At 41.5% G+C, this 14,685-nt stretch overlaps 3 long non-coding RNA genes across 5 annotated transcripts; all 3 read right to left on the bottom strand.

The window, feature by feature from the left end:
- Positions 1–6,786: 6,786 nt before the first annotated feature.
- Positions 6,787–9,919, bottom strand: LOC120699461. Of its 2 annotated transcripts, none has more exons than XR_005685438.1 (2): positions 8,644–9,919; positions 6,787–8,448 (listed from the first exon to the last, which is right to left on the bottom strand). It is a non-coding gene; the product is annotated as an uncharacterized LOC120699461 (long non-coding RNA). The 2 variants fall into 2 exon arrangements; XR_005685439.1 differs by having other exon boundaries at positions 8,690–9,919.
- A 569-nt stretch (positions 9,920–10,488) lies between these two features.
- LOC120701512 lies at positions 10,489–12,991 on the bottom strand. Of its 2 annotated transcripts, none has more exons than XR_005686133.1 (4): positions 12,836–12,991; positions 12,048–12,107; positions 11,900–11,955; positions 10,489–10,939 (listed from the first exon to the last, which is right to left on the bottom strand). It is a non-coding gene; the product is annotated as an uncharacterized LOC120701512 (long non-coding RNA). The 2 variants fall into 2 exon arrangements; XR_005686134.1 differs by having other exon boundaries at positions 10,489–10,816.
- Positions 12,992–13,226: 235 nt separating this feature from the next.
- On the bottom strand, positions 13,227–14,039 carry LOC120699460. The gene is made up of 3 exons (XR_005685437.1): positions 13,689–14,039; positions 13,462–13,535; positions 13,227–13,372 (listed from the first exon to the last, which is right to left on the bottom strand). It is a non-coding gene; the product is annotated as an uncharacterized LOC120699460 (long non-coding RNA).
- Positions 14,040–14,685: the final 646 nt, after the last annotated feature.

Genomic DNA, 14,685 nt, shown 5'->3' with positions numbered 1-14,685 from the left:
CAAACGCCGGGGCCCGCGCACAACGAAGGCGGCGCTGCAGCGCGGGCCATGGCGCACGGTGTGCGGCGGACGGAGCAAGCCGCCGCCGTCGGCGGCGGCGCCTTAGCGAACAGGAAGGGTGAGGCGCCCCATCGGGCAACAGACGGGCAGCGGTGGTGCCAGCGGCCGGCCCTTGGCCGGCGCACGGGGGCACGGCGTGCACACCGCAGAGGCAAGGCGACGGCACACCCAAGGGGTAGGACGGCGGCGCTTTAGGGAGGCGGCGGTTTGGGTTATGCCTAACCGTCCCTTTGCCCTTTTTCTTTTTTGCGGGCTGGCCACTTTGGGCTGGTCTGGGCCTTGAAGGCCAAGCCGCCCACACGCACGCCAAGCCTAAGTCCCCTATCTCCCATGCAACATTGCAATAAGGCTCTTAGAACTTTATCTATTTCCATTTTAGATTATTCAATTCTGCATATTTATATTTGAGGTCCTATATTATTCTATTTTAGCCCCTAGCCTAGATACAACACTGCAATATATTGCATTTATAATTGCCGATATAAATGCTTGTTTTAGACCTTGTGTTTAAATAAATTATGATGCAAATTATTTATCTAGAGTAAATTGATAGTTTTGAGACCTATGAGTCTGTAGAAATTGCATCATAATACATTATATTGCGGAGATTTTACTATTTACTATTTATATATGTTTTTCTATGTCTATGTTTTTCTGTTTTAGTCATGGACTCTGACAGAATTTGTATAGTAGAATCTTTACTCCTATACATTGTTTGCTTTTAAGACCAGAAAATTGTATATGTAAACATAAATAGTTTATCGTTTTTGTTGGTTGGCAATTATTTTAATTGCAATAAAATCGGATGCTCTTAATTAAGTGATGCTTAATTAATGACGGTTGTATTTAGGCTCATATTGGCCTAGTTTAGAAAGGCAAAATGGCAGCCAAACCATTTTTGCTAGCAAGGCTAACATAAAAAGTGCATTTTTGCTTTAATCCCTACAAAATTTGCACAAATTAAGAATTTTTTAATTATTGAGGGGTTATGCAAAATTATTATATCTATATCTTGGATACATTTTGGATTCTAACACAAGTAATGGAGTCCTAGGCATTGGTTGCGTTTAATTCATATTGAATTTTCAGCCCAGAGACCGTGCCTATGGCAGCGATTATTCGCCCATTGCTGAAAGGTCTACATCACATTTATTTTAAACTTGATGATTACCTCCGTTGTGTTCTCCCAAATAAGTGTTTTGGAAATATACAAATGGTACACTTTACAGTGACTACCATCATTCATTATTAAAGGTTACACACATGTTGTAGAGTCTTAGGTATTGGCTACAGTATATTCATGTGAATATATCAGCCCAGAGACCGTACCTATTGCAGCAATTTATTTGCCTACTACTGAGAGATCTACTCTATGTTTCGAACATAGAGATTATCTACTTTATGTGTGCCATATTAATAATCATTGTCTATGAGGTATACACATCTTGTGACTACCTCTAATTGTTGTGAGATTTGAAGTTTTGTTGACTACCTCCAACTATCCAAAACAAAGTAAAGATATGGATCCCCCTAAAATTTTGCATTGGAGATAACAACATCACCATATGATTTTTAGTTTACCTTTGTTGTAAATTAATTAAATCAATGGTCTGTCACATATTGTGGATATTGACATAGATGAGTTTAATGAACTCGCTGTAGATGGTATCACTATCACACATGGAAAGTCGACAATAAGCATTGGTTTTATCCCATTGACTAAGGGAACCATTTCATGAACCTCCATTAGGGGGTTGTTTGTTATACATCATAGATGTTGTAATACTTATTGTCAATGCATAAGTATTGTAGGTATCATATTGATAAATTTGATACTTGACAATATTTATGGATTTCTATATATTAGATGAGAATTTCATTAAATTCTTGTCATATATAGATATAAATCTTACGGGGATCATTCCAATATGGGAATGGTATGTGCCTAGTGGATTTTTTTACCACAAACTCTATAATTGGGGAAGCAAAATGTTCCTAGTTCTTATGACTAGAAGAGGGAATATTTTTGCTATCGTTGATGCGATGCAATGATAGTTTGGTTTGCTCTACCACTATCATTCTTCCTATGGGTATGAGTTAACAATTGAGGATATTTAATTATGTCCTAATTCAACTCATATCTTACCAAATTATAGGGATATCTAAATGTGTTTTTGTTTGGAAACACAAAAATAAAATATTGGATATGACATCTAGGTAATGAGATAAGTCTCATTTTGATTGTATTATGCATACAATCATCCTAGTACAAGATGTTGCGTATAAGATAATGTTTCACACTATTGATGCATTCCAAATTTGGAATGATCAACTTGCCCATCCTATGGGATTAGTTAAAAAATTATTAGCAATTCTATTTGTCATAATTTTCCAAAAGTGTGCTTATGACAAGTGCCATAGACAGATTTTTAAGACCCTCTTATCTTAAAATTATATTTCAATGTCTTAGGTTCGTTGATCATATTCAAGAGAATATGTTGGGTCCGATACAAACATTGTATGGACAGTTCAGGCATTTCATAATTGTAAAGATTCATCTATAAGATGATCTAGAGTATGTGAAGTATCCACACTCAGCCATACATTTGGTAGATAATGGCTCAAGCTGTGAGCTCATTATCCTGAACACTATTGAATTTATATGCCTTAAAACGATTGTTTTGGCTTTAGAAATTCAGTTAAATATCCAAAGGGATAAATGAAATCTATACGAAAGATATCAAATAATAGAGAACCAGTGTTAGAGAATTGCTATTTGCCAACTTCATGTTGGGGTCAGGTAGATTTACACACTCCCGACTTATGATTAACTGCATATCCCCTATATATGCATTTAGTACGTGGGAATCCTTGAAGATTTCCTATTTACGTAAGATTGAGTTACTTTGTATACGTATCAATCTCACCACCACAGCGTACATTGATGGGTACACACAGAAAATTTGGGATCAACATAAGATTTTCAATCTCCGTCAATCATTAAGTATCTAGAACCTCTCAAGGAGGACCTATTTACGGCTCATACGCTGGGTTTATTTTAATAACGAGCATTTTCAGGCATTAGGGGGACATTTGAAGTACCATATATAATACCAGAAAAATATTTAGAATGCTTAAGGCATTTCAAGCTCAGGATCATGTACTAAATGAATTGAATTTTGAGTTCAAGGAACTGATTCGCAAAATATTGCAAATAAACTGCCACATGCATTTACTGACTACTAAGGTATCTTTTTAAATTTGTTAATCCTTCACAAGTATGTGCCAGAAAGAGTGGAGATACCAAATAAATCCACTCAACTCCTAATTATAAATAAGAGGGGGGAGAAGTATGGCCATAAAACATGATTATTCATTGCTAGCAATAGAAGGCTTTCCTTCTAAGATGGTAAATGCAAGTCAACCTATGGTTGGCAACACATTGTGGGTAAATATTGGTTATTACCCGATGGATGAATGTCATCCACAAACCTAGCTCAGAGGTGCACCTAAATACTGATGCTAGGATATCAAAAAGCCATGACCCTCGTTTCAGGAAGTCATGATGGGGCGTTAATGGTACTTTTGAATCTTGATAGACTGGAGAATTATATGATACAAAGGCTATATGTGTCGACACATATTTCTCTGAATAAATTGTATACAACATTCCAAGTCATCCAATTAATAAGACCATGGCGGAGTGTTTTGAACACTCTTATTGGAACTTGTTGAATGAAGTATTACATACAGAGATAGTCTTGCTCACCAAGAAAGAGATGGGTTAGCCTATGGAGCTAACATCTCAAGTATCTTTACTGTGGGATACATAAGTGTTTTCATCCTAGAATGGATTGAGAACAATATGGTGGTGAGATATAAAGCAAGACTAGTAGCACAAGGGGTTTACGCAAAGCCCAGGCATTGATTTTCAATGCAAATTATTCTCCTAAATAATTGTTATAAATTTTCAATAATATCTTTTAATTGGCAGTACAAAAGCATCTATCATTACAGTTGATAGTTGATAGATGTAGTGATTGCATAGATTTATATGATCACTTGATTTGGTATATTTGTGAAGCTTCCGGGGAGGAGTTCACATACCCAAACCTCATATATAAAATCGCAACATATATTGTGTATTGCTTAAGTCAATATATGGCTTAAAGCAGTTAAGTCGAATTTGGTACTATCGACTTTGTGTGTATTCCTTAAACTTAAGGGATACAAGGTTGGTTACACGTGGGTGTTAATTTTTGATGTCCTTGATTGTATTTTATAGTCTTATATGGTGGTCAATAAATTTGACACCATTAGTAATGGACACACATTGATAGCGCGTGATAATCAAAGACGGAGTTTAAATAGGAAGATATAGACTAAACCAATATTTAATTTGTGTTTATGATTTAAGCAACTTCTCTAAAGACTTTTTACAAAGTTTCTATATCCAGAACATATTGAGCGATTCAATATGAAGGTATCCTATGGTTGTTCCATCTCTAAAAAGGAGAAAGATTATTGTATGCCATAGTGATTGAGATGAGATAATAGGACATATGGTTCATTATCTCTGTGCTATTAATGCGCTAATAGATCTTGCAAAAGTTCACGGCCGGATATTATTATGCAAAGATTTGATTTCTAGTAGCAGCGCTAGTCCAACCAAATATTAGTAGATTGGAATTAAGAGTATCTTTTGATATCTCAAATAGCACATGTGATCTTGGTATAATTCATGATCCGATCATGTGGATATAATGATTCTGGTTTTCTCTAAGATCCCAAAATCCAGATCATTGGAAGGCTTAATGTACAAATAGAAAGACCATTTTGTAATAGTCTATAACTAGACATTTAATGGTCGATTCCACTAATAATTCTGATATTGTATTGCACAAGACTTCACATGAATGTGTACAGCTTGACAGAATGATAGATCACATATTGAAGTTACGTGGTGTTGATTCTATTGAATCAATAGTCATTAACTATAAAGGTAATGCAACTTGTGTTGTGTAGATGAAGACAAGTTACACTTAGTGTAATATTTCTAGACTACGATGGTTCTGCTCCATAAGTAATATGGACATACGAACATTTGCAAAATAAGTGATGTGATAATCTCGTTGCAATATTCATAGAGTCTACCATACTCAACATTTCTTATGTGTTGAGTACATTGGTATGAATTTAATTTGATATTTGCAAGTATCAGGGGGAGAGTCTCTCTGAATAGTAACTTGTTGCAAACATCATATTTCTCTCTTTTCTTTCTATGAGTTTTTCCTTTGGGGCTTCTCATATAAAGTTTTTAATGAGACAATATCAACACAAGGTCATGTCATATCATCCATTTTTTCCATGGGGTTTTTGGTGGATGATACTCGGACATAACATGCATTGTACTCTTTTCTTTATGTGAGTTTTCCCTTTGAGGTTTCTTATATAAAGTTTTTGACGAGGCAATGCCAGAGCAAATGTATATGCTATATCATCTATTTCCCCACAGGGGTTTTTGGAAGATGATATTTGAATCGTATTGACCATAGGGTGAAGATGTTATTAGACTAAGACTTTGGGTTTATCTCAAGGGTCTATTAACATTGGTAATTGTATATTATGGAGTTTCTCCTTATTTTTCCCACTGGGTTTTAAGGAGTTTTACCTAGTATACCAGAAATACTTTGATTTTTCCCATAGGGTTTACCAAAGATTCTTCTCACATTTTTCCTGAAAGGTTTTTAGGAGTGTTATGTTATATATATAGGCCAGGGCTAATCTCTACCCTGGGTATGAAATAGCCTATTCCATACCCGAGCCCGTCCCGACGCCCCCTCACCGGCCGCGGCCGCGCTTCAATCTTTCAGTTTTTTTCCCGACGCGAGTCTGGTTTTTCCCGAGCGGTTTCTACTCATCCCGCGCCCACGCATGGCGAGCAGTTGAGGCGCTCGACATCTCAGCCAGACGCCGTGAAGACCGAGGAAGCCTGATCTCTCCCGGCCCTTCTTCCCTGCGAGCGGAGCGGAGAGCTACGTCGACGGTCGCCGGAACCTGCGTCTCCGTCTCTAGCTCGACAATAGGTATGGTAAAATCGATCCGTTACCCTCTCTGGGTGAAGCCTGATGCAAGCACATCCTTTTCTCCTTCGAGCGTCAACATCTGCGACGCCCTTCCACGGAGCTATAGAAGCCACGCCGTGAACGAAGCCGGTGGCAGTCTGCGACGCTTCTGCAGCGTGCACGGGCGATCCGCGGACCTGTTTTTTCCTCGCTCCCCTTTGCGATCTCGCTCCCATCTGCGATCAAGGTCTTCCTGTCCCTCTCAAGAAGCTAGCTAGAATTTTCTGCTCGTATCTGGTTACGAGACGCAAGGAGCTATCTTTACGAGACGCAAGGAGCTATCTTTACCATGTAGTTTTTATTTTCGGTTCATATCTTGTTAGGTGACGCAAGGATCTAAACTCAACTTTCCGGTAATGGTAGAAGCCAGCGTGGGAGACTCAATAATCAGGCGAATCTAGAAAAAGAAGAATCGACAATCATGCGTCCAGCCCCGTCGACTACCATCTAGACAGGTTCATCTTCCTGTCACTCGCCGGAGGCGGAGACTCGGAGACCTGACGCTGCTCGCCGGAGTCTGCGATCGTATTATATATCTATGTTGAATACATGCCAGCCTCACAAGTGTGTAAAAGCTAACCTTCAGTCATTTCCACGGCAGTTATAGAAACAAGAAACAATAAAAGTATGACCTCATCATAAATCAGGAAACAATTATTTTCGCCGTACACGTAGCCATTTGTAGACTGAAACTTCAGTCTACGAACAGCCTCCTAGCTGAGTTTCAGGAAAACAACCTTCAATCATTTCAACTCAGCTAGCTTCTGACCCGTACACGTTGCCATTTGCAGACTGAAGTTTCAGGAAGACAAAATGTTGAATGTGTCCACCTAAATGATACAGTATCATCGTTGTCAGAGACATATCATGCTGAGCTCGCTCTGCAATCTATGCTTGTGTATCCACTCTTGCAGTTTCCTTGCGACCTCATCTTAGTCATTGCCGCCTGCAATAGGAACAATATAACAAGAGAACATTTTCGCAGATAATGTCACATGTGAAAAAAAACTGAACTCTTGGAATTTGTTACTTCCTCACAAGTAATGACATGCATAGATGCAAAAATCTAGCTGCCTTGTATATTGAGTGAATCATAAAAAACCTGTCGCAAATATTCCCATGTGTAATGGAGCAGATGACTAGAGTTCAGCTCAAAGATACTTCGTATGCAAAGATTGAGTGGGGTGATAAGCCACCTAATGTTAAAAAATGTAGTGTCCTTAATAGAAGTACAAAATAAGCCATATGATCTAGTATTCAATGGTACTAGCTGCAGATTAAACTAAAAAAAACATTACAGCAAAAAATCAACTCCTCCAGGCACCAGAACGTGCGATCTCCTGCTATCAAGCAACTCCAGCAAGCAATCATTCCAGCTGACCTGCTGCACAATATATCTACTCTAGCATTAGGTACTGAATTACCTATGTGGTGAACAATTTTTATTTGCTAAACTGTTCATGGCCCTTACTCTAGCATTAGCTACTGAATTACCTATGCGGTGAACAATCATTATTTGCTAAACTATTCATGGCCCTAGTATAGTATATGTTTGATGCCATTGTGCCACATTTGAAATTAAATTCCATGATAGCAGAACAAAATGCGAAGAGAACAGACTGAACACTGCAACACTAAAGTCCTAATCCACCACACATCTACAGTGATCTATCACCATCATCCAATCCGGCTCCTATGCATACAACTTTTATATGAATTGTGCACTGGAACATTAATCCATCAAAAACATATGGCTAATCTAGCATTATCATCAAAAGCACAAGTCTGCAAAAAGAAAAAAGCATGAAGTTCAGTATAAGCAGAGGAAACTTAGGGATGAGCTGCTGCCGAAACCTGCAGGTGGAGGACCTCGAGGCCAGCGTCAGGTCGTAGGAATCTGGTGGCAACATAAATTGTTCATGTGGGGTGTGATGATATGTCAGATGTTCTTGGCGTGCATATAAATGCCCAACATCATACTAATCCAAGAGTTGATACTATGTCAGAAAGAGTACTTCAATATTCCTTATTCTGATAGCGTTCAGCCATTCACACATATCCTAGCAAAATTTCAGTTCATGTTCTTGCCAAAGAAAAAAAGTAGAGTAAATGTTTTTTAGTCTATCCAACTTCTTGCCAAAAAAAAAGTAGAGAAAAAAGTAGTGACGGGATGCCAGGTAGAAGCGTCGCCGGGGGCGCGGAAAGGGCCACAGCCTCCAAATCCAGCCAGATAATCTACTTGTGGGCTGGTTCAAATTAGTTTCTGCATCAATTTTCCAAATTAGTTCAAATTAGCTCAAACGGCGCAGTTCAGTCCCGTTAACCAAGGAAAGAAATTCTTGAGATCACCATAGTTACAGTTGTGCTATAATCTATTATCTATTATAAAAAATAAAAGTGATTAAGTCAGGAAAGCTATTAACAACAGATAACAACTAAATCACGTAAATTAACTTACATGAGAACCATCCTGCCAGTCTTAGGGAAATTGCAAAAGCCCCTACCTGGGTACCATTAGAACCCCTCAGTGCGGCCACCTCACCTTGGCACCGCCGCTCGCTGCTGTACGCCGCTGCCACCATGCACAGACACCATGTGTCAAAATTGGTCTAAGCCTTAATGAAAATCTCATGTATGCCACACAACTAATAGGGGATCACACCTCATATTCCCTACACAAAAATATCCATGCTTTATGCTCGAAGGAGAAACAATACTAGCTGTCAACGATGCGAAAGGAACTAAAACCAATTGGCACAATTTTTGCATCCTATGCAGAACCCTAACAGTGGAACAAGAACAATCAAAGTCCATCAATTAAAAGCAATAGCAACTTCTATTTCGGCGTAACATAGCTTGCCTGGACATTTCATCAAACAAGCAGCAGGTAGGCACCCAAAGCAACACACCACATGACTAAAAAAAGCTATTTGTAATCAATACGCAGCAACGCTCGACGACGATGAGCAGGATGATGAGGTGCTGCTGCGTTTCTCCACTCCAACGTGCTGAGCCGATCTCCGCTCCGCTCTACAGAGAGAGAGAGAGCCGAGTCCATGACCTGGCCTGGGCGCCTGGCCGGGGTTCGCTTCGCAGGATCGTGGGCTTGGCGCCACCGTCTCGGGCCGGCTATCGCCAGGAAGGTCGCGCAGCGTGGGATACGCGCAGGCCACGGCCGCCGTCTGCTGTCGTGGAAGGTTGCCGGGCCGTCTCGACGCGCTGGCGCCGCCGTCTCGACGTGAGGGTGTGGCCGCCGTCGGCTTTCGTGGGGCTGCCTATCGCCAGTAAGGTCGCGCCCTGACCTGCTGCTGCGTGACTCGGCGACGTGTGAAGCTCCGGCAGCCGGAAGGAGGCGCGGCGTGGGTGGCAGCGGCCCCGGCCGGATCTGCGGCGGGTGGATTTCGGCATCAATCTGCGGCGGTGGAGAAGACGATGGGCGACGTGCAGGCCGCAGTCGCTGGGCGCAGTGCGCCCCCTCATCCGCCGCTGCCGGATCGGGAGGTTGGTGCGGCGCTGGGAGGGACTGGGGGCTGGCCAAAAAAAATGTGGCCGTGGTGGGGGGGAGCACCGTCGGAGGAGGCGAGCGCGGCTGGGAGGAGAGCAACAGCGCGGGGAGGGTCCGGCGCCAGGACGGGAGCTGGGCGGTGGAGGGGAGCGGCGCCGGGAGAGCGACGGCGCGGAGGGGTTGGGCGCCGGGAGGGGTGGGTATTTGGGCTTCGCAGGAGCTGGGCGGTTAGGCGTGGGGACGTGGGGGGAGGTAGTGGGGGATGTCGTCGCGGCGAACCGGGTGCAGAAAACCGGAAGCGGCGACCGGGAGACGAGGCGGATCGGGTGTGCGGGCTGGCTCTCGGGTGTGGAATTGCTTATTTCATACCCAGGGTACTCAATAGACCTACTATATATATATGCCAGGACTAATCTCTACCCTGGGAGTGTTATTCCATACCCGAGCCAACCTCCCTACCTGGTGCGAGCGCCCCCTCCCTCCCGTGGCCGAGCTACCCTCCCACGCACGCGGGGTCTCTCGATTTTTTCCCCACGCGGCCCGTTCTTCCGGTTTTCTCCGCATGCTGAACATGGCTGGCGGTTTTCTTATTGACGTGCTAGTGCTATAGTTGCCGTAAAGAAAAAAACAGCCCACCTAGTTCCGTGTCAAGCTCGGTTTGTATATGACCAAAAAAAAGGGCTTGCAGCATGTTCGTTCAAGACAGCAAGATCACAGAATGATTGCAATTGGCTGTGGTCCAAATGCCTTTCGTGGATTGAAGCCTTGTGATCGTCATAAATACTAGCAAGCAAACTCGTAAAATGTGCAAATTTTGGTCCATAGAACATGCATTGTTTTTTGTTTGCCAATACTGCATGACAAAACTGCAGAATTTGCAAATTTCACTACATAAAGCATTCAATAATTAGGTTTGCAAATATTTCTAACCATGAACCTAAATACTATGAATTTCGCTCCAAACTACCAAATGCTCCCATTATTGAGAAATTTCACACCAAAACTTCAAATGTTTACACTCTGAAACTAAAATAAAATTCTAACGCCAGCTCCATAGGCCACCTCCGAGCGCATCCCAAAGCTCTTGTATATCTAGTGGCCGACAAAAACTTCGATTATGAGCAATCTAGCATAGAGTTGCACCCTTTTCAGAAATACATCTATATGCAAAATCAATTATTTGCAGCCTTTGATTGCAAATTATATCATGTCTTGCCGGGAAAAAAACTAGTCAAGCTTCCACATCATTCTGCAAGAACATATAGCTATCATTAGTACTAGTTTATTAGTTGAGAACAACAATAGAAAAATGAAACATTCTATCAGATGAATTATGAATCAAATATTCTTCCCACTTTCAGGCCATCATATCATGAAAAAATCAGTATGGTGGGAGAGGCGACCCCCAGATAGTTGTACATGGTGGCATCCTATAATGAGAACAGTGAAATGTTCATATCAGGGGTAAATTTTAATCACATGCTACCAAGCACATATCTCTTTGTTATAAATTTCAGATACCAACTTCCATTATATTGGTTAACAAATGAACATAATGAGTACATGAAAAATATGATGTCACCTTGACCAGTATGATCTAGCATAGATCTGGACATGGAATTATTGATTTATATTAGCAGAATGATAAATTGAGAGGACCTTGACAACAAACATGAAGGGATATTTTCATCATTATGCCATCTGAAATTTAATCCCATTAAAGCAGAATAAATGGAGAAATAGAATAGTAAACTGACATAAAAAGGAACTAAAGAGAAAGATGTTCTAAAAAGCATCCTGATCCTGAAGATGAATGGGTGGATTTGTCGTAGGTAGGAAGGAGAGAGACTGTTGGTCAGATATTTTGCTCGGATAAAACAAAAAAAATGAAATTTACTACACAACAGCAAAGGACTGAACATTCTTTCTCCATATCGCTATGATCAGTGCTAAGGAGTGCATCATTTCTGCACATTCTTTCTCCATATTGCACATAATAATGAACTCGGGAAGAGATTTTTACTAGAATAGAGTGACAGTCCTAGCTAAAGAAACCCTCCTTCACTAGCCAACACATAAGGATAATAAATCCTGTTACTATACATTTTTCCTACTGACAAAAGACTTGTTTAATATAAAACCACTGAAAGTGTAAATCAATCAACAAATAATAAAGTAACCAATTACCAAGAGATGGGAGCTAGCTCACCTAACTTGCCTGAGGCTGAGCTTCCAAGGAGCCAGCTCCATGAGCACCTGGTGTTCCTGGACAAAAGAAGGTTGAATGTTATGACTAAAGTTCAATATGTTGGGAAACTTAAAAAGTTCATATACTGACAAGATTCTAGAAAACTAACCATAGGCTAGCTCATATAGCATTTGGCAACCATGGAATCGACACTCCGATCCACCCTTTACTGCACAACTTCAAATAGCAATCAATAAAAGGTTATTAATCCCAAGAGGACCCATCTCATGGAAGAGCCAAGACAAAGAAACTCTAGATTGTGAAAAATATATAAAACCTGGATATGGCTCAAATAGAAAATGATTTGTTTAAATAGTAAAGTTATTAATGCACACAAATTTGAATGACATGTGGATATGCCTAATATAATGAACCGGTTATCATGACACATTCACTAAAAAAAGGTTAATTAGTATAAGGTCATTTGCCTGAAATTGCTTCTAGATGACAGCATTGTTACTGTCAGAGTCCTTATTAAAAGCACGAAATAAGGCAATGAAACAGTATTCAATGGTACTAGGTGCAGATAGGAAAAAAAACATTACAGGGAACACCGTAACACCTACTCTTGATCACCAGGAATATAAGAACCACAGAAATAGTAGCAAGCTAGAGAGCTCACAACCACAAGATACAGTAATAATTTGACAATTGTCCATAAAAATAAATTGAACTAATAATCAACAAAATCTTCCTAATAATTTGCTTGTTGATCGAGTGATCATAACTCTAGCAAAAGGATGATCACAGTTATCTACAACCAACGACAGAAGTTGAAATCAGGATATTAATAAGCCAAATTAAAAGCTCACCACCCGAACACATGCACCAGTGAAGTTTCACACAATGAATACGATGCTAGTCGACAGTAGAAGAAAGAACAAAGGGACAATGCACCTGAAAAGAGAGGCTGCCACACTTTCTCCTCTCTACTGTACACATCGTTGCACATTTGCTCATTGCTACTAGCTTGTTGGTAAAAGATGAGCATCGCAGCAGGATTGATGCCACCACCATGCAGTGAGACCAACTCACCGAGTCAGGAACGACATTTCTGAAAGAATAATTTTATGGTAAACAGTGATGCAAATTGTCCATTGCTCTAAACAATCAACAATTTAAACAGGTCGACCTTTAAAAAGAGTGCTTAGACAAAGAAAGATAATTTCTTAGACTGTCAAAAACGATAGTGCTACCTATCATATGAACATTCTGATCGTATAGCTACTCGCATCACATAATAGCTAAAACTTTAAAAAACATGTTCTAATATAGCAAGTGGCTTAACTGATGCTTGCGGATTGGGCGTGAGTCCGGATGAGATGCTCCCGGATGCCGGCCGCTGGTATCTACCACCTCATGGTCTGCCTGTGGCCATTAGTGATGTCCCCATGGATGTCCGAGAACCCTGCCACCTTCCTGCCTTCCGTGATCCTTTAGCATTCATTCATCTGTAAGAATATTGGGTGTACAGATTTTCTTTCCCTGCAGCCAACATTTATGCTTGAATTAAGGAGACTGACCTTGGTTTAAATCGCGATGCGGAAGTTGCAAACCTGATTACTATATACATCTGCATCCTCACGCACGAGCAGGGCTGCAAGGGAGCAAATTGAACTCAAACTAGATCGCTCAATCAGGAAATAGATCAATCAGTTTAAAGAACACTAGTTGATGGACGAGATGAGATTTATACATAGTAGCTGATGAGGGTAGTCTCCGCGCACCGAGAGTGAGAGAAGCCATTTACCAAGGGATGTTTACTCGTCAATCCTGGAGGCCTAAATCTGTCACAGCCGCACTAACACTTGCCGATCTATTTGGCCCAGATCTGCCGCTAGCAAGTCCCCACCGCCCTTCTTCCTCCCGAATCGCCCCCAAGCCGAATCACCGCCCGGTCTTCAACACCTCGAGTGGCAGCTAGATGAGGAGGGTGGTGCGGCGCTGGGATTGGCGGCACGTCTGGTGCGAGGTTCGCCGGCGGGATTGGGGGCGCGTCTGGGGGAGGAGGGAGCAGCGAGGCACGGGGATCGGGGGTGCGGCTGGGGGAGGGCGAGGCGGCGGCAGGGATCCCGGATCCGAGCGGGGCAGTTGTGGTCATGCGACGTGGGGGGCGACCTGGCGTCGGGCGTTCCGGGGGGGGGGGGGGCAAACCGTGGCGGACTGGACGCGGATGACCGGGTGCGAAGGGAGGTTCGGGTATGGAATAGCTTATTCCATACCCAGGGTACTCAATAGACCTGCTATATATATATATATATCGCATCTCTTGATTTTTCCATAGAGTTTTCAAGGAGTTATTCGATTGATTACAAGACCACAAGAAAATCAAATTGATTACAAGACCATAAGAAGAAGAAAATTGATCAAGGGGGAGTGTTATGAAGAAATTAGAATTAGTGATCAATTTCTGTAATAGTTAATTATGCGATTACCTTTCATGAAAGGGCCATCACGAAAGGGACAATTCATGAAAGGGCCAACCCACGAAGGGAGCATCCCGAAGGGACCATACCGAAGGGGCATGTCCCTTCGGCCTCCCTTGGTCTTGTATATAAACTGTAAATCCCATCAATGGAAGCAATCATTCATTCCCTCAAATCTACTCTTAAAAAAGGCAAAGAGAGCTCCATCTGACCCTTAAAACTATTCAAAAAGCAAAGAAAAGATATGGAATTAGCATCAACTTACCTACTACAACCCTCAACTCGAATGAAATCAAGTGTAAAACCTTCCATCCCTTTTTA

Source organism: Panicum virgatum, chromosome 3K (assembly GCF_016808335.1).
Source record: "Panicum virgatum strain AP13 chromosome 3K, P.virgatum_v5, whole genome shotgun sequence".
NCBI classification, from domain to species: domain Eukaryota; kingdom Viridiplantae; phylum Streptophyta; class Magnoliopsida; order Poales; family Poaceae; genus Panicum; species Panicum virgatum.
The sequence above is the reverse complement of the archived record's forward strand: the minus strand, read 5'-3'. Positions and strand labels throughout refer to the sequence as shown.